A 21,221-nucleotide genomic window follows, 5' to 3' on the forward strand; every position below is an offset into this window, starting at 1 on the left:
AGCAGCAGCAGCAGCAGCAGCTCTGTTTCCTCACTGTTCATCAGCGTTTCACTGCTGGGCAGCTGGCTGCTGCCGAGCTCCATTGTTGCCTTGATTGTCGCACCACACACGCTATAACACACTCACACAAAAACACACACATACAAACACAGTCACACACACTCACACAGCTGCGAGAAAAGAGGCACTAATCCAATTCCATTTTCTATTGGAATTAGGCCAGATGCCCCTGTCGGTTTCTTGTATTACTTTTACTTTCATCATTTACACACAGAGAGAAAGCCAGAGAGAGCCAGAGAGCATGTGTGAGGCACATAAATGTAAGATGAGAGCGTGAGCGGAGTTGTTCATGTGAAACAGCAGCCTGTTGTAAAGCACTGGGCCACTGCAGACCTATTTCTTGTCAGCGTGTGTTTGGACATGGAGAGGAATTATGGGAGTGGGCTCGAGAAAGGATGCCAACATGTTCTCCTGGATGAATGAAAATAGTGTGGCGGGCGATAGTGTGGCGGGACCGATAGGGGACAAAAAGGCCAATACGTGGCTGTGCTCAGTGTGAGGAGACGGCCTGGTGTGACTCACTGGAGAAATCCATGTTTGTGTATCAAACAGTCTTTCAGTGCCAGTGGTTGTAGAAAAGCAGATTTGGTTAAACAACAATATGGTGACATTATTGGCAATCAGCCATTTTCAGCAACGTTTAGCAATTTCCTTCAGCTGTCAGCATTCAAATGCGTTTTCAGGAGAAAATGCATTTTCTAGTTCAAACAGCTCTCTTCAGTTTGAACCTCAGTATTTTAAATGTGCAAGTGTTCATCCACGTTTAAAGAAACTACGCCTTGACCCACAGCTTAGAAGCAAAATAGATCAATTTCTAAACTTCTGTCTGTCATCAAAATAATCAAAAAACGACCTCTATGAAGCTCCTGAGAAATGCTGTGGTCAGATAAAAGTAAAGCTTTTTTTTGCCTCATGTAATTTGCAGTCCTGTGGAGCTGATTTTAACTGTCTACAGTTTGGGATCGATGCATTAATCATGTCTTAGGGTGAGGGTTCATATTTTTGTATCTTCTGTTACAGTTTGGCCTTTTTGTTGGACACTATGCTTATAATTACTTTATATTTGTATCTCATTTTTTTTTCTATTTGAAAATAATTCCTGTAGGGCCCAAATAGCCGAATAGCCGACTATTCGTTCGCCGTGCTACAACGGGGATGATCAATATTCCCCCCTCAGCCCAATGGCTGAATATCCAGAGAACAGAGACTGCCATTGGGACCAGCCCTAATTTCCTGGGTTCTATGTATTTTAAAGCAGATTGATTATAGTTTTCGTAAACATGGCCGACCTACCAGCATTACTGCCTGTTTTGTTTGCATCTTGTGAACATATGAATAAATGTAATACGATGGTAACTGTATAGGAAGTAATTTCAGCAGAAAGCGTCTCACAAAAGCTCTGTTGAGAACAAAAGTAGAAAACTCTCAGTGAAACATAGCTTTTAAATAACCGGTTACTGCTTTAATAATTTCCTCTAGTATGTTTAATGTGCTCTATGTGGCAACCCACCAAGTCAATTTTGTTCCATCACTACAGTTAATTTTAATGAAAATCGACACAAAAGAGCCACTGTTGGAAGACGCAATCCACAAACTACCAGTGTTAGCCGTTAAAAACCCATCATAAATTAAATCCTATTGCCAGGTAGACATTTCAAATCGTCCTCTAGGCCTCTTAAGATGGGCCAACTGCTGGTTTTTCTGTTTTCTGAGTTCCCACAGTTGGGTCTACAGCATCTGGAAATATTTAGAGTTGTGCCGGCACCGCCTCCTTTTTCTGTTTCTGCAGTCTGGTACAACTCGCTCTGACAGGAGGACAGATTTGGGATCCAGCAGAGAAAAATATATATTTTTATCACGACCCGAGGCCTGTCTGAATGATGGAGGACACAGACCTCCAAGATCCAGCTCAGGGTTTGCTCTCTTATTTATCCAATGCAACTTGACTGTTATGTTTAATTGATGGTCTCCTATCTTTTAAAATCTCAGATCTGCTTCAAAACGCACGAGCACTTGAATCAGAAGTACAGAGTGCTGTTCATAATAAAGGCCAAACGACAGTGATGGACCCTGCTATTTCCCACGGTGTCAATTTCCACACTGGAAGTCATTAATAATGAGCCTGGAGCACTAAGAGTGCCCCACCAGAGGAACACGATAATTAAGATGAGGCTCTTTCTGCATGCTTTGGCTCCCATGCTACTGTGAATTCTCTATACAGCTGAACTCACAACTGGAAAATGAAAAGACCACAAATCTCCACAAAGGTAAACTGTACAATCCATCTGCTCTGTCAGAGGATGAACTTCAAAACAACAAACGAGACTCTCTAACTGTTTTGCAGACATTTTAAGAGTCTCATCAACTCCTGAATCTTAACTTTTTGTTCCATCAGTGACTAAACTCACAGTCTCACTGGCAGACAGCGAGCTCTCTGGCTCACAGAGCTATTGTGACAGCACTAATGCTTGTGTGCTCGAGCAAAGGCCTGCAAGCCGTGGCTACGTGCCCAAAAGAGGATGTGCACATGAACTTTGATGTGCCACTTTCTAGTGCGACAGAGTCGTGTCCCGTTGTTGTTTAGGCGCTCAGATTTAAGTCATTTACAACTGCCTTTGGATGATCCCAATGCTGACAATGCTCAAGATGTAGAAAGTACAGTTATTAGATCTTATTGTTAATAAGATGACCCTAACCCTAACCCTAGGTGTAGTGCTGCTGTAGTGCACTGGAATGATGCTCCACCAGTTCTTCTCCAAGTGTGGAGAACATCTGGAAGTCAGACAATTTTTTATAGCACTTGAAAATCCAATAATCATTAAAGAGTATGTCCGACAAGAGGGCCAATAAAAACAAAATATTAAATTTGTACTGACATTTAAGGAGTTGAATTGAATGAATTGATTCATTAGGTTGAATCGTGCACTGAGTGATGTAAGAAAACATCTTCAAAGCTGCCAGTAGCTGCAGGTAGCGATTGTGTGACGTAATTAATTAAATGTGGTTTTTCTACCGAGCAAAGTTTAGCTCGTACAGATAAAAAGGCAGCACTACAGTCTTTTATTTATCATTCACTCATGTAATAATTTCTTCATTTGTGGTGCATTTGCAAAGAAACACTACAAAGCCAGCGTGTATATTGTCTTTTAAGGCTCATGGTCGTACAGACCTTCTTTTATCAAGAACCTACAAATCTGATGGGAAAAACCAACAAAATCTGGAGAGGGAACAATTAAAAGTTCAATTTCCTTTTTGCTCTGCATCATTATTCAACAAAATGTCGGTCTAATTTAAGATTTAATGAACAGAATCAGGATTGGATGAAGACTAATTAATCAGGATTTGCCCCATGTGTTAAAACATTGGTTAAAATGTTATCACAGGTCACAAATACATGAAGGACTATACTGTACAGTTTTATGTATTCAGACTGCAGGGATGTTTGGCCTTTAAAGATTTGTATCACTTAATACCAGAGGGATCGGTGCATTAACTGCTTATGGCTGCATTTTTTCTTCCAGGAACTCAGCATGGGGTTTGTGCTGCCTTTGAAATTCAATATCATCCTGCTCTCACTGTTGACTGCTGTGTCATCCAACACCTTCATATAACCATCATTATCACCACCTTACATCCATTCCTGTCTTCCTGAAAACTATTTTTACTGTGCAGTCGTGCATCCAATACAACAATAAAATACAGGCACTTCCACTGTTGGCTACAGAGGACTGAGGCCGCCGCTGTGTTTCTTTGCCCAGGGCCACAGAGAAAAACTCAGAGCGCCTCTACAGTGTTCGGCACAGAAATGCTGAATGTGACTAATGTTTGAACTGTGTGGGTGTTTGTCAGTTGTGGCTTTTAGATAGTAGCCATAATCTCTTGTGACAGCTTGTTAGGACATCACACAGAAACAGCAGAATACTAGCTCACCTAGGGTTGTGAATATGTCATATTACCTTTTTAAACCTTTATTTACAAAGGAAGCGTCTAGTGGGCTGTGTGCTCTTTTCCAGCAGCCCCATGCTGCTCACTCAGACTCATACAGACAGACACATTGAGACAAGCAGCAGTGCAGCACAACCACAGCCTTGTAGTGCTGCAGCAGCAGCTGGGGGCTCAGTGTCCCACTCAAGGGCACCTCCACTGAGCTTGTTTAAGGCGCAGAGAGCGTAACTCACTCACTTTTCCTCACACATTCTTGCAGCCTGTTGGGGGATTTGATGAAATGTTTGGGGATCTGAAATGTTGACCTTCCACTTCTCGAACCCCAAGACTACTGGTGATACTTGACTTGATAATAGAAAAGCTTTTTATGTTCCAATATGTTTAAATGTGAGGTAGGCAGGAATCCAGAGTTGAAAAAGCAAAAACAAACAACCAGAGCACAGGAACATGCACACGCTTCAAACATGCAAACGTACTCAAACTAGAAGTCAACATTACTTCATTCAAACGCAGCTCTACTGAATGAAATCTTTGGTCTAAACCAACTGGGTGTAGAGTTGTTGCTCTTCATTCTCTCTAAACTGGCAAAAAAGTCGTGTGATTGGCAGAAGTCTCACAGCATAGATGTTCTTCAGACTGAAACGGAGCCAAGAGGAGGCACAAAAGTCTAGTTTCCTCTCAACTTGTAAAAGTACCGAAAGGTTAGTGACGCTCAAAAGAATACTGCCAACCTCAGCTCTGAGGGATGATGATTACCTCCTTTACATATCTTATTTGATCATCTACGTGGAAGATTCTCCACATTTTTTAGAAACTCCACGCCTTGCCAGGCATTTATGCAAACAATGACAAATCCAGTGGGAGATGGTGATTTGCAACGAGAAGGTCTTCCATAAAACTTAATTTAGGTTACTATCGTTTTAAACCTTTGTGCCCAAAAGTACGCTTAAACTCACACTGTTCATTCATACATTGCTACGACTTAGATTGTGTGCTGGTGTCGGGGTCAGCCGAGTGTATATTTGTGGTCCCCAGATAAAAAATCATAATCAAATCATTTTTTTCTCTCTGACGTATTTGCCCTTGACATTATTGAATTTTCATCTCAGGTCTCAAATATTTCATGGATATATTCATGAATATTCAACATCTGCAGAGGTCATCCCCTGACTTTTCATTCAGCTCCACGGGCCAACAGTTTAATCTCCAACACTTGGACTGATGATTACATTTGTGTCACAGTAATAAGTGCATGTTGTCCTTTGTTAACGAGAAGTTCATCTGAGTTTGAGAACTATGAAACGTCTGAAAAGCAAAATCAATGATTACATAAATAGCACTTTACTTTTTCAGCACTTCACTTTTCTAATGCAGTTAATGTCATCATATAGTTCTCACTTACATATCTGTTGCTTCAGATAAAGTCAATAATGTCCGATGACTATACTACTGTGACGATGGTTATGCTGACATTTAAAAGAGCGATCAACCCTACTCCATGCTCTGGAGCCATGAAAATCTCTAAAGATCTACATCTTGTGTGCAAAAGTCATTATCTTTTGAACAGAAAATCCACATCTTCAGCACATAAGGTAATAAGTCAAATGCTTCATAAAACTACAGCAGCACTGTCAACATTTGATTTTAGCTTAGAAGTGTGAGCTCTGTGACCTCTGCGCTCAAAGTGGCATCATTTATCATTTTGCCCTACGGGTGTATCAATGATTGCTTTAGCTAATCAATTTAGCTAATGTGGTTGTGTGACAGAGGCGAGCGTCGACTGTCCATCTCTATCAAGTCACTACTGGTTTTAAACCCAGTGAGACTGTGTGGGATTCTGGGATGGTTACATAAAGAGAAATTTGCAAAACCTTTTCCATTTCTTTGTGATGACTTTGCCATCACTCAAGTTTGTGGTTTACTGTTGAAGGGCTTCGCATGAGGTTTTGCTTTTTCTACCATTTATTATTTATATGCTGGAAATATTCTCAAGACAGATGCAATTTTCAAAGCATCACTTTTTGTGTAGCTTGCTTAAGGAATTGCTGCCTTTTGTTATTACATTTGATTCATTTTGTTTAGGTGGTAAGAACAGCAAAACACTAACCTGAAGCATGAACCTTGACGTCAACACTGTGAATACTATATTTAAAAGGGAAGGCAGTCAATAAGAACTCTTTCCCTGTCTTTATAAGGAGATAATATGTCATTTTTCTAATTTTAGTTGGTTGTGCTTCCTCCAAGTGGCCAAACATAAATGACAAGTACTAAGTATTTAATGGACTAAATGGAGGAAACAAGGGCTGGTCATTGAGTAAACATTCAAGTGCAGTTTTGGGGACTTTTCCATTTCACTTTATAAATTATTTAAATCAAGTGAACTTCATCCATATAGTCCAAAATCACAAAACCTCAAAAGACTTTTTAAAATCACATTTCTTCCTTTTCACCTGCAACACAATTCACTATTTCAAGAAACCAAAACTACAAAGAAACTTTCTGGTACAATCTCAAAAACACTTAAGTAGAACCAAAGAAGTCATGCAACTGTTTTTAAAAACTTTAAAAAAAACCGAAGGCCTGGGTTTTTTCCCAAGGTTTTCATTGTTATCTGTCTAACCAAGGACCTCAAACGAACCTTTGTTCTTCTGGGTGTGAAACGAATCTAACACGGCTCGCAGTCTGTTTGCTTACAGTGCTTTTGATGCCTTTGACACCTCAGTATCTGGCCCACCAATACACTGTTATTATTGTAGAAGCACCTCAGCTATGTTTCTACGCTCAAGGGCACTGCGCAAATGTCAGTGACTCACTGGGGAGTGAACAGAGGCTGCACCACACAAATCTATTACAAACAGGTAAATAAAGAAATGTGGCTCACACACACTAAACCCAGTTGGGAGAAAGTCAGAATCATTGCCAGTAAGGTGGGAATGAAGACTTCTAGACACTGTCCATGTGTGAACAATCCCTAAATGGGAGTCAAGTGTTTGGACTACTGTTGATGTTCTGTTAGTGGGTGAGCCTGACCATCCAACAAAGTTTTGACCCTCTTCCAAGTTTTTGTTAGCAAAAGCAAGCTAGAATGAAACATCTGTCATTTCTCTATGTGGTGTCAGCCCACCTCCTCTGTCCTCTGTGTTCCTGTCTATGACCTGTAAATCTATCTCAGCACGCTCCCTTGAAGGATGTCTCCATTCTTAAAATACATCTTGAGAAGAGAGGAGTGTAGAGAAAGGAAGCTCACCACAGGAGCTATGAATGAGGCTGCATCAGTGGAAGTCTTTTCAGGACTGTTAATGCTTAAAAGCATCACGACATTCAAACCATGTCTCTGAGGACGACATCGTTGTCCCGTTACGTCGCACTGTGAATTGAATCAAAAGTAAATGTACATGATCAGACGTGACACTGAAACCACTGACAGGTGAAGTGAATAACACTGACCATTTAATAAACACTGTTATTTTCTTCTGGGAAACCTGATGTCTTTGGGTTTGTGTGGACATTATTTTGACATGTACCACCCATCTAAGCATTGTTGCAGGACAAGGACAGTCCGGTTTGGCAAACTGATGGCAGTGGCTTCCCCAGCAGGCACCGAGCCAAACAGCAAAAACTGCTCAGGAACAGCTTGAGGAACACGAATAAGAGCCTAAGACATTGATTCTAAACTCCTCAGAACCCACTCCAGTTGAGCATCAATGGATATACCAGAAGCCTAAACCAGCAACCCACAAGGCCTAAAGGATCAACTGCCAATGTCCCGGTGCCAGACACCACAGGACACCCCCAGAGGTCATCTGACAGAGATCATAAAATACAGCAGTGGGCTACAACATCACAATGGATGGATGCAGCTCCCTGAAATGTCATATTCCACTCACGTTGCTTTCAAACAACAACTCCAAAGCAAAGACGTCTTATTTTGGTAAATTCCTGTTGCCTCCACTTTTCTCTCCTTACATCTCTTGTATCTCCTGTAGGAGGGACAAAGCTGTATGGAGAAGAGGTGAAGAAAGGAACTGAGGATGCACAAACAGAAATGAAAATAAGGGTTTGTTGTATAACAACATAACCTGGTTTCCTCCTTTGCCCCAGATGGACATGAGTCATGGTGACTTTGGGGGTGTTGTCACGTGAATGTACATGTACAGTATGTGGTTTTGGTACATTTGATTTTGCATCAGCATCCATTCTGTGGACGACAGTCAAACTTGATTATAAAAACCACGATGAATGATTAGAAAACGTGTCTAGATCAGATCTGATTGTACATATTCTTTTTCTATATCTTCCTTGGTTCTAAACCGAAATACACGACTCAAAAGAGCTTTCTCCTGGCACTGTTGATGATGTTAACCTCAGTCCATATCTGATCATGTGTAGATGATCCTAAAGGCTCATTAGGCTTCAAATAAAATTCAGCATCAAGAACACCCTCTCTCACACATTGGAACCAAGAGAAGTACATATTAAAATATGTGTAACTTGATGAAACCAACAATCTAAAAACATGCCTAGTTTATGATCAGGCTTAAGGTTGAATGCAGGCAAAACTAAGTTCAACTTCCTGAACGCCTCCGAAGAAAGACTGTGCAAAAGTGTGCACCGTTATTCCTATTGATACCATTCATTGTATCAAGGCTACAGAGACACACAAAAGAGAGTTCTTGGTGACAGATCAAGGAGGTGCTGTGATGCAGCCAAGGCTCTGAAGGCAGGCTTTTCACCCGACCTGTGAATGTGGCCATTTGGAAAGCTTTTCCTTCAGATGTGGTTTAAAAACACTCAGTAGGACCTTGTTATTTTCAGTGATGCTGATGTCTTTAACCCTGACCTGACATGACCGACCCCTTACTACCACTGGGAACATTAACAGAGAGAGTGTTTAACATGCATTTATATATTAAATCTGAACTTATTCAGTCACTCAAGGATCTAAGAATAAATCTCATTAGGGAAAACTCAGTAGGTCACCAGTATTGACTGACAACTATCAGCTAGTTCTAGCTAGTATTATGAAGCCATAAAGCTCTGGGGGCTGCCCTTTGCTGGTTAGCAGGATTTGAAAGGCTCATTAGCGAACACTAACCAGCATCATCATGTCATTTCTTTTAATGAAGGTTAGTTTCAAGGTCTCAGGGAATAATCCACTGTAAAAAGGGCTTCAGAATGAGGTGAAATGTGTAAATCCCCTCGAGATAGAAGCTCTTTGGATTCCTTTGTTGCCTGAGCTGAAAGGACTAAGTGTTGGCTTGTGCAGACCTTTGTCCCTCTTCACGTGCTTCAGCTATATGTTCACAATGCACAAGTTCACTGGTAGCGGAGGTGAAAAGAGCAGGCGACAGAAGGCCTGATTGGACGAAGGTCAAGCTTGGTGCAACTCCAACACCCTCTAACCTTTGAATCAGCACTAAACCAATTGCACGTCCCCATTGTCTTGAACACGTTGCCTAGCAACATTACATCCCTGCAGTGACTCTGTGCATGTGTGTGCATTTTGTGCTGCAAGAGGAATTTCCATGGAAACAACAACAGCGCTACAAGCAGACACATCAGTGCTGCTTGACTCACCTGAAAACTGTTTGGCCAACAGATAAAACATAAAGGCCAATAAAAGAATGAATTGTCTCACGCACTCATTTTTGTTTATGGCTCATAATCTCCAAATAGGTCCTTCAGGGACAAATCAACAGACATTAGGCTATTAAATTAGCCAACAAGATCATATGAAAGGAATCAAGACACAGATTACTTCCTAAATGTTAATGACAGCTCATGGGCAGGCATCAAATCTAATACACTCCCTGCATGCTTGTTCTAATGATGCCTCTAATAAGATGTGAGACCTGCATCAATATAGAGCAGTTTTAAATGAATTAGGCCATTCAGGCTTTGTGCATGATTTGTTTTGATGGCAAACACTGACAGTGCAGTCATGGGAAAAGCAGCAATTATCCCCAACTCAGCTACCTCACATCTTATCTTTATAAAACACACTGACAACCTGACGGCTCTTTCACACAGGATGCTGTTTGGTTAGTGCTCGTGCTACTTATGCGATACTTGACTAAAGTAAGGAAAGTAAAGAATAGTCGGATGTCGTGGGGGAAGAAGCTCATTATTATGTTATTATACACGACCCCAGAAAGTGCTGGTTTCTGATTGGCCAGGGGGTGTTCGTTATACACCAGGACACCTCTGGACCAGGGAAAAAGGGAAAACTAAAGTCTGAGTAAATATACTAACATGACATACTATGTTACCAGTTAACCTCAAACACAGCGTTTTCCTTTTGTTTTGTGGGTAAGAGCATTGACTTTACATAAAGCTTGATGAACTCTCCATGATGTCACACAGTATAGTGGAATTTGGGGACACATAAGACAGGGTTTTAAAGAAATCATTTATTAGGTCCTAAATAGAAGGCATCAAAATAAGTATAATTTGGGAATCTAGCTAAGTATGGTTAAATATTTCAGCATGACTGGCAATCTGAGCTCTGTAGGGTGGTAATGATTTAAATTTTTCTTTCACTGAATTTCAAAATTGACCTGGTGTCAGTTTGGAAAAAAAAAAGGATCTAAACTCAACTACCTTTTTCTAAGACTTTCACACATTCATCACTGGATGGAGTTAACCCCGTTGCTCACTGACTGAGATCAAGACCCATGTTTAAAGACTTTGGAAAGACGAACACACATCTAGTCTATAATTGTTTCAAAGAGTTGATCTCATGTTGAAACTATCTGATCAATAATAAATAAGGAAGATTAAACATCAGTTGGTACCAAAAAGGAATCATGTTACAGAAAATGTATTTTAGTGTTGCTGAAGATAAGTGACATCACTGAACAGACTGTATGAATAACCTCCTGAAGGCTTCTCAATAACTTGCCGGCACACTGTACGTCTCCCTTGTAGCCTATTACGCTGCATTCACAGTGATAATTTAAGCAAATGATGAGGTTGGATATCTCCATCTTCTTTTCACACATTCAGCCACTAAAGGGAAGCAAATGTGTTTATGATAACCTTTACCGTTGCTGTAGCCAACAATGTCTCCCGTTATGGAGCAGAAATGGTCATTGATTAACCCTCCTCTTCTCACTGCGTGGAACTGCAGCCAATAAAACACCACTACAGAGAGCACAAGACAAAAGAGGGGAGAAAAAAACCACCACAAAGGTGAGAGCAGAGTGGGTTTGGTGGTTTTTTTGCTTGGTGAAGCTCCGAAGCTTGAGGAGAAAAAATAATATAAAATGTATACTCTTATATTATAATTCATATTACTTTAAATTAAATAAAAGCCATTATTAAAACAATAAAAGGTTAAAAAACATTCAAATTAAATCCTGTTTTATACACTTCTATGTCTATACTGACATCAGTCAGCTGTTGAACTGGATTGAATCTGTTTCTTTGAGCAGCGACTCATCTTTCTGATCGCGCTCACCACTTATTGAGTCACTGCAGAGGGAGATGAAAGCAGGCTGAAGATGTGAATAGTCTTCAGAGGTTTGGCCTTGGACTTGAGCAGGGCACCAGACAAATAGTGCTGATGCAAGGTTTCCACACTGCTTTCGAATCAGAGGAAAATCTTCAGAGCAATATATATTTGATCCTTCTTTTAGGCCTCAAACTAGAATCTGTTAATCAATATTGCTAACTTAAAAAGTGACTCTTCAGTCTGGCTATATTTAGAAAAGCTCCAGGGTTATTCTAACCTGTTAGAAGCTGTCATAAAATATTATTATGTTATCAAACTTTGATAACTCTCACAGCAGTTCAGATAATGTGCTGAGTCATTCTTTTCCTTACATAGTTGGAAGTTGTACAGTAATAGGCTGCAGACCACTTTGTTATTTCTGTATTATTATAGAGGTTTGTTCATCTTTGTTATAATATTACAAAGCATTTCCAATAATTGCTTGACATTAACTCTTACAGCCCAGTGGACACTGCTTCCAAGTTCACATCCTTTCTTCTGGGTTAAACTTCTCTCTAAGTATTCATTGCTGCGAGGCGTTGGGCACGTCAAATGAAACCACTCCACCTGGCCTTTCTAATGATGCTAGTTGCTCATCTGTGTAACAAACTATTGGTAAAAATAAAAAGATATTACATTTATATCAAAGTTAATGCTTGTCTTAAACTGCACACAGCTCTGTGTCCATCTCCACAACCATTACACTGGTCTGATTTACAGCAGCAGTGTTAATATCTATGCAATGCAATCACACATAGAACATCCTGGAGTAAAGAAATAAACAAACAAACCAATGACAGTTATTTTTATTTAGCCCTAAATACATATTCTTCCTAGTTTCTAGTTCATACCATATCCCACCATCATGGTTCTGATATGAACAGATTCATGAATCTCACCGACACAGTTATGACACAATATCTCTACTGCCTGCATTTATGGCTTCACAACTAATTTTAGAAATTATTTTACCTCTAAATATAAAGCCCAACAAAAAAAAAAACATTATTATATAAAATTATGTAAAATCTAAGCAGCCAACATTGTTCTGAAAAAAAAAAGGGGGCGCAGTTTTAATGGCTTGTCCTTATAATAACCAAGATGGTTTAAAAGCAAAGGCAGTGAAATTACCATTAAAACAGCCCAGAACTTACAGGATTAAAGATATTTTACCCCACTTGTATAAGTCACAAAGGTTTACAGTGCCTCAGTCACTTATGGATGAGGATGCAAATATTATGTTCAACATCCCAGCCTGTCTGTAATAAAGCCTGAAAAATGTCCAAACTAGGAAATGAATTAGATTCATGTTCGATAAACATGTTAGAATACTGGGGAATATATTTCTGCTGCCCCCTCCATGATGCCTCCTGTTACAAAAGAACAATAACTTCTAATAATTTGTTTAACTGTAAACTAAATGTTATAATTCATCCTACATCCACCCAACCGGTCGAGGCAGATGGCCGTCCCTCCCTGAGCCTGGTTCTGTCGGAGGTTTTTTTCCCCTGTGGGGGTTTTCAGTTCCTTCCCACCAGCAGACTGCTGAAGCTTATAGGGAATCCAGATGTTTGGATTGTTGGGTGTTTCTGTCTCTGCCTTAGTTAAGCGCTATGAGATGACTTGTTGTTGTAAATATGTGCTATACAAATAAAATTGAATTGAACTGAATTGAATTTCAATTACATCCACCCCCCAGATACGCATATTCAGTGTCCCACATCATGACGACTGCGTCTATCTGTATGTAACGCTCAGAGCAACGTGCTGCTGTCAGTGATGCAGGTTGTTTCAGCTGCAAGACGGATGGAAAGATTTAACACCAAGATGGAAAGCTGTGTGTCTCTGAGTATTCTCAACTACTTAAACAAAATGTAAGTTTGAAGGAGCTGATATCCATGGTAACAACTCAGGCAAATCAGTGGCGCACACTGTTGGAGAAATGGATTGCATTTTCCTGGGATCAGCACTATAGTCTATTCATTAGCTTTGATTTTGTAAAACACTCACACTTCTGGCTTTTGAATTCTGATGATGTACTGCATAACCCTTTTACTGAATCTTGTTCTAATGAAATCTTGAAATGTACTGTAACAAGTTATGAAAGAAGGGCGATTCTGAGGAAAATTTCAGGTCATTCCTTTTGGCCTCAGATGTGGTGTTCAGAAAAATCAGAACGGTGTCAGTGTGACATTCCTTTGCCAGAAAAACGCTCTTTTATCTAAAAGGCCCCTTTCATCTTTTGTAAAATGTCTTAAGTCAAAGTTCTTTCATCCACTTCAAAAAAATCTGAGGGTATAAAATTCCACACTGGCGAGAGGACTGAGATTTACTGGTGGTGTGTGTGTGTGTGTGTGTGTGTGTGCGTAAAGTCGGGAGCGTCTCATCTGGTTGAAAGGTAACAAAATCCAGCAGCAGCAGCAGCATCACCCCAGTGAGCTCTGCAGAGGTGAAGCCTCTGTTTAGAATTAAGTCTGCGCTGCCTCCGGTGCTACCTCCAACTTTCAAGCCTCATGCTACAAGAAATAAACACTTTAGCTGAAAATGTTGAGACAGCGCCTGAGGTGAGAGTTCTTACACTTTAAATAAATCTGGAGAAGTCGAGGAATGACAGGAAAACCACTGAACACAAACGCTTCACGTTCTGACAAAATGATATCTGGTGCTCAGTGCGTTTTGTGCAGAAGGATGATCTGAATCATGAAGTCATAACTGCCTTATGTTTGTCCAGATTGTGACCCGAGCAAATCCATGGCTGTGAGTGTCAACACCTAGATGGAGTCAACAGAAACTATCCTTTTCTTACCATATAATAGAAAAAATTTATTCTTTTTAAGATGGAAGACCTATAATAGTCTCTAACTAATTCTGCTTTGTGCACATCTGCAAACATACCACAGTTTTATAAATCAGGTTTTTTAATCCAAATGTTCCAACCTCATGACCAATCAGGAAAAGATGAAATGCCATCAATATGATATCATCAGGGTTAAAACTGACTCCAGGGTGACAGAAGACATCATACAGTTGTTTTCTTGTATGTAGTAAATAGTACAACTAGCAACCAAAAAAAGCAAATTTCAAGTGAACAAACTGGTGACGTACTCCTTAAAAATGTCCATATGTGCCAGATAGACCAGGAACAGAACAGGATGAGCTTTATAATATCATTAGGTTGGGATCAATATGCAGCTGAAGCTGTATGAACATCTGGAACCTGAAATGTCTCGTTAAGTTAGAAAGTCCACATGGTACGCTGCACTGCTGCAGCTTTTGCTGTCTGCTTTGTACACTTGTTTGAAAGTAGAACAGGAGCTTAAACGGTTCCTACAGAGAACTCAAAAACAATAGAAACAATTAGAAACAGAACTCAGCAGAACCATCTCCAATCAACTTTTACTTGCTTTCTTATTCTGGAGCTTTCAACAACTTCATTGTGTGTTTATCATGGAGAAGAAGTCCTGAGAGCGATCAGGATAATAAAATGTTTGAACACAGTTCCACGTCATCTGCAGATGAAGACTATGTAATACAGCCGAAAGCTCCAGAACAAGTAACTAAGAAGACCTAAAGCACAGGCAGTCAAAACTATTATTATTGTAGATCAACCTCATATATACAGCAATGAACTAGAAACTTTGTGATCTTCACTGGAGTGTAGAACAAAAGTCTGTGTGATGAGCTTCCACAATGTGAATTTGTTTAATGGATCAACCAGGCCGAGCTGGAACAGGATGTAAATATGAACTTCACACGGACACTGACACACCGTTTACAACATCCACCGTGTAGTGACGTCATCTACCTGTGACAACACATCAAACTGATTGACAACCAGTGCATCCCAGACAGACGGCAGCCGGTCAGAACGTTGACGCTGCTGCAGCACCGTAGCAACAACAAGCAGAACAGACAAAACCTTTGCTGCTGTTGGGTTCAGGGTCTGGTGGTAAAGGTGCACATCTAACCTGTGTGGTGTGGCTCAAATACATTCTGGTGTTTTTGCCAGTTTGCTTCAGTTCACTTGGGATGATGTGAAAGCTGTCAGTTGAACTGTCTTGACCAAAAAAAGAAAATTCACAAAGACACGTTAAAAAAAAACTGCTCTATAGACTAAACCGATGGTGTGAAACTGCACGCACAACTTCAGCTTGTCAATCTTTTTTTAACCATTACTCTTTTAAAGGCATGTATTGGTTTCATTACATTTTCATTTATTTGGTGTTTACCTTACAGTTGCTTATAAAGACTGACTAAGTGCTGAAGATGTGCGCCCTGTGAGCAGTTAAACTGTCAGCTGTTGCACATTAGAGTTTAAACGTATGACAACGAATGAAATGGATGAAAAATAAAACATCAGTTCAGATCAGATCCACTGTAAACTGGCATGTAACAGATGAAAACAGTTTAACTATTAATTAAAATGTAAAGGATGACATCAGAATGTAAAGGTCCAACACTGTGACAACTTTCAGCAAATTAATTAGTCTCACATGTCCCCTGAATGTCGTTCATTACTCAGCTCAAGAGAGGCAAGATGAATGACAGCAGTACCACAGATTGTATTTTACATCCCCAAGTTTACAACAGACAATAAAAGTGGATTTTTTTTAAACCACATGTCCCTAAAAATATAAATTTAAAGGATTGATGGCTGGATTGTAAAGAGTGGGATCCATGAGAGTAAGAAGAGTTTAAAGTTGTTTTGAGAGAACTTCAATTATTAAACTAAAGGCAGCTAAAGGTATCACAGTGACCCAAGAGAAAGCTGAAAAGTCGACTCTGCCAACCACACTAGGTCAGAGTCTGTGCTGTATAATACACCCAGATGTCATTAATCACCATGTGCTTCCTACTTGCTCACACTGTAATACACTCCTCATGCCTCGTAAGCACCACTTCAAGTAAAGTGTAGCTATTATTATCTATACAAGATGAAGCCTTAGATGAAGCCAAATGATGTTTCAATAATACAGCAGTTTCTATCCCTGGTCGATCTACAAGACCTGACTCTGCCATTACATGGTCCTCCAGAGGCGAGCGCACATCCTCACCAAGGTCACAGAGACCTGCCGACTCAGCTCGCTATTGTGAGCGAACGTCCTGCGCTACTCATTAGCTATTCTCTCATTATCGTATGCACAGTTGATGGCAGGCCACTCTCACAGAAATGAACACATTCTCTGTGGGGCAAAATTGAATGAGTGAGGAAAATTGCCAAGTTACTGTGAAAGAGAAACATGTTGAGCAGTCTGGGTGAGTAAACACAGTGCTGTCAAGACTGAAGCACGATTACATTAGTATTATAAAACATACTGCGCTGAGCTGATTGTGAGAAGAGAGGGTGTGGGCGCATCAAAGGAAACACAGGGTGACCTTCCAGGCTAACTAAATAAAACTATCTCTCAGTGCCCTCCCCATAGTCATCATGGCAACATTGATTAGGTTGCACTCTCAACATTGATTTTACGTCACTCCTCTATTGAGATGGGCTCCCATAGACTGCAATCACTCACAGCCAGAAACATTCAGTCCATCTGTAATTCACTCTCGCCTTTGTTCTCCTGATCTTCCTCCCAACCCTGCTCGGATGCATCCAGTTTGAAGTAAAGTGTGAAAGGAACGCACCGTGTTTTGGGATTAATTTCTGACAAAAATCACACAAAAAAGATTTCATTCAGATATGCAATTTGTCACAATCCTGGCTTCATATATCTATTTATGTAATATTAAGTGTTTTCTGCTATGTACATGTTCCCTAAGGGCTCAATTAAAATACAGCGGGAGCCAAAACACAATATTTGGTGTCTAACATGCAGGATGGAGCAGTGGTACTTTCAACTCTTTCACAAGCTGCATCAAACATAGATTTTAAAACTTATGTTGCAGGAACCTTAATTAATGATCATTCTAAGGGTGACAGCCAACAGGCACCACGTATGACTGGCAGGTGCCTAAATAGAAAATTTAAAATCAGTCATGAGTGTATAGTTTAAAGTGACGAGATGCTCTGTTGCAATTTGTTTAAATTTAGTTTTATGTAAACTTCTATGCAGACTAATTGTGTTTTTGACAAACCCAGCCGTTTTCAGATGTTAATTAAAAGGGAGAAATGATGCCACCTCCACGGGGGGTCGGACTAATTCTTCCTTTGTAATGTTCCATACATTTAACAACCTTTCTTTGTGTATGCATGCTCATCAAACTACCATCCACCGTGCCAAAGAACAGCAGAACCTCACCATGTCTCACACAGAGCACAAGGTGGAACTTCCTCAAACTACGTACACGAGCCATATTATTTATTTATCTGTCCTCCTCACACCATTACCTCATTCAAAATCAGTTTCAAGTTCTGAGAATATAATTGACCACATTAGAACTTGAAAGTCTATATGCCACATAAACATTAAAATATCTTCTTTTAAAATACATATTGAAATAAATGATAAATGATCGTTTTTCTTTTTCTCTCTGCAATTTAGATCTGTAGAAAACCGCTTCAAATATATTGGCCTACATTTTAAATAAAAAATTCTAATATTGGCTCATTCACACTAGTTTGTAGTGACTTCATTTCTGTGAGAGTAAGAAATGAGAATTAAGTGAAGAACACATTACAGTGATAGATGGTGGGTGGAACAAAACACTGTCTGTAAACTTAATGCGACTGTAGTTAATGTGCCGGCATTCAAAAAAACCCTGACCTGTGTTTGAGACGTTATTTTGTTTGCCTGCCTGACTTTGGTGGAAAATGGACTAAAAACAAAAAGTATTCACAGAAAAAGTGCGTCTAAAAAAAGAGGGTTTAAATGTCCAGAATGAAGAAAGTGCATTTTTGTTTTAACCGTCAAAGCAATATCAAAGTGATGTTAAAATCTACACACGGATGAGTCTAAACACTACAAGCACTCACAGATGACGTCAACAACGTTAATTATCTCTGATATGCTTTGACTGATTACATGGAGAGAAGGGCTGAAGCTAAGATCACAGCAGTTGTGACAGGACCAACATGCTGTCGCCTGATCACTGGTTCAGTGTCTCTGTGACTGCAGGGCTTGTCGGGTGCTCCTGGTCAGCAGTAGTCTGGTGGACAAACAGAGTGTTGTGAGGTGTGCTGGAAGTCTGACCTGCACAGGCTCCAACTTACAACCTACAGGACTTAAAGGATCAGCTGATAGATAAAACAGGGCACCTTCAGAGGTCCTGTAGAATCCATGCCTCAATAAATCAGAGCTATTTTGGCACCAACCAAAGGAACATTTTAGGAAGCTGTGGTCACGACGTTGTAGCTCATCAGTATATCTCACCTAGTATTTTACAATAACACTGTTTTCTGAGTATCTTAGACATACGGCCCTGGTGTCCTGCCACCCTGCCTCTTTAGTGCCAGCTGCTGGGGATTCGTCACCTAAATGAAATCAAAGCCCTGGCAGGAGGCTAATCCTCGGTGTGTGTGGTGGCTGCCGAGGCTAGGGGCTCGGCCTGGCTGTCTGTAAAAAGCTCCCTGCCAAAACAGTAATGGAATCTCACCGTAGCCTTGCTCTGCATTGGAACTATTTGTCCCAGTGCCAAGATTTCACTGCTTACCCACACATGAGCCCCTGGGCGGTGAGCTAACCCCTCACCCCTGCAGGAGGAGGGTTACATGTCTGTAATACGGCGCTGCAGCGACTCAGGGAAGGAATGAAGGATCCACCTGGTGATGATTTACACTGATCCATTAGCTCTTCTTAAAACAGCATTAATGCCTTTTTCCCTGCTGAACTCCCTTGAAAATAAAAGTGGAGACACCCCCCATTAAGCACCGAAGCTTGAAGGTGATAGCCGATGAAAGCGGACCACAAAAGGGCACATTAAGAATTCAACAGCTACTGCAGCCACATCAGCTGGAAAATCAACTGAGACATGCAAGGAGACAATTAACCAGAGATTTACTGTGTGGAGGATGATCCTGCGAGGTACAGGGAATCTGCCACTTCCCCTTATAGTCTCCTATGAAAGATACCCCTTGATTAATGGTAGCTCGGGGCCGTGCCAGTGCAGCGACTGGTATCAGAATGGGAAGGCCAGTAGCATGAATGGCTCCCACAGGCTCCATAGTGCTGCATCTGGCATGCAGGTGACCTACAATTGGCTCATCACAGTACAACTACCTTGAAACTCCAACTATCTTTGCACTGAGCGGTTAATTAATCTTATCAAGGGCAGACGTGTGTGTAGCGAGGACAGCTGAGGCGACAGAGTGAATGAAAATACTCTTTGGTGGTGAATGATAAGAGCTACAGATACCTTTTAGATAGGCAGCAGAGAGGGATCAGAACTGCCCGAGATGCAAAGAGGAGGGATGATTTGGAGCACAATCCCTGAGTGATAAAAAGTATATGACTCCCACGCCTGCCGTGGCATTGTCTGCTGACTGAAACACATTACGGTCTGATTTTAAGGCGGCTGTGAAGTGTACGTTACAGTGGAATCTGTGGGTGCAGCCTGGCTCTCACTGCACTATTGATTCAGCAGCACTGCAGTTTAGAGAAGCATTGGCTGGATATGAGAAATGGAAAATAAACAGAGAACCAAGTGGGAGCTGAGGGAGCTCCATGGGAGCAGACCAACAGACACTGAACCAGTTACAGAATACAGATTCTTGGTTTTGGCCCCAAAACTACCCGCTGCTTAAGACTGTAGAGAAACATTTAGTCTGTATTCAAAGGCAACACTGTAAGCCTGCACTTTCAAGGGTCTGTCTGTTTAACGGTTACAGTTTCACTGTTTGAATCAATTCTGGCAGACTTCTGAGGCTCATTCACAGCTCAAGTGAGTTCAAAAACCAAACAGATAATAAAATCTGACAGAGCAACCAAACTGATCTGACAGAAAATAGAAAACAAGTCTAAAACATATCAGTTGTTTTGGGTTGCTTTAGATCGATAAAGGAGAATGTCACTGATGCAGCCAGTTTACTAGATGTGTGAATAAGTACCCAGCCTGAGAGATCAGCTCAGCTCTCTGGGTGTGGGACGTTTCAACAAGTCTGAGGAAATTACTCACACAAATGACGTCACTTGAGTCAGCTTGGGATTGTAAATGAGAAATTTTCAAAAGAAAGCTTGTCTTGCAGCCCAGAAGCACAGTCTGGCTCGTGCACTCATCTATATTTTCCAGTCATACCACAGATCTTCTGAGTGGTTATGTTTTTATGAATGCAAAAAAAGCAGCAACAGTGCTGAAGACGAGGGATTTTTCAGTCATTACAAGTCCTCAAACCTGAACAACCATGATGATCCCAAACCTGGGACACTTTCTCTTCTTTTTATCTGGCACTTTGTTATTAGCTTTCACTTTCTCTCTTTTTGCAATCACGTCTTCATGTCATGTGTCTACAGGACAAACACGGTAAAGATCATCCATGTGAAACAAAGATGGCTGTACATGGATGGATTTAGGAAAGCTTTGATGCAAATTCTTGCCAGTGAGGTCTCAGCTGGATTGAACTAAGTTGTTTTAGAAAAACAACTTCCAAAAGTGTAAGAAATAGGTGGTGTAACACGTACAGTCTGTTGTTCAACACAACTAACAGTTCAGTGTCTGTTTATCTACAGATTAATTTTACATCATCAGAAATATTATCTGATTATTTCCACAATGTGAACTTACAGCACAAAACTTTTGTCAGGAGAAAAAAAGTCAGTTGAGTTTGTTTACATCAGATTACACATAG

At 40.6% G+C, this 21,221-nt stretch overlaps 1 protein-coding gene across 2 annotated transcripts in view; it reads right to left on the reverse strand.

The window, feature by feature from the left end:
* Positions 1 to 21,221, reverse strand: part of ube2e1 (ubiquitin-conjugating enzyme E2E 1) — a 106,269-nt gene that overhangs the window by 50,385 nt on the left and 34,663 nt on the right. The gene's annotated exons all lie outside the window — the stretch shown is intronic.

The sequence above is a fragment of the Stegastes partitus genome, unplaced genomic scaffold, assembly GCF_000690725.1.
Source record: "Stegastes partitus isolate 25-593 unplaced genomic scaffold, Stegastes_partitus-1.0.2 Scaffold1064, whole genome shotgun sequence".
NCBI classification, from domain to species: Eukaryota; Metazoa; Chordata; class Actinopteri; family Pomacentridae; genus Stegastes; species Stegastes partitus.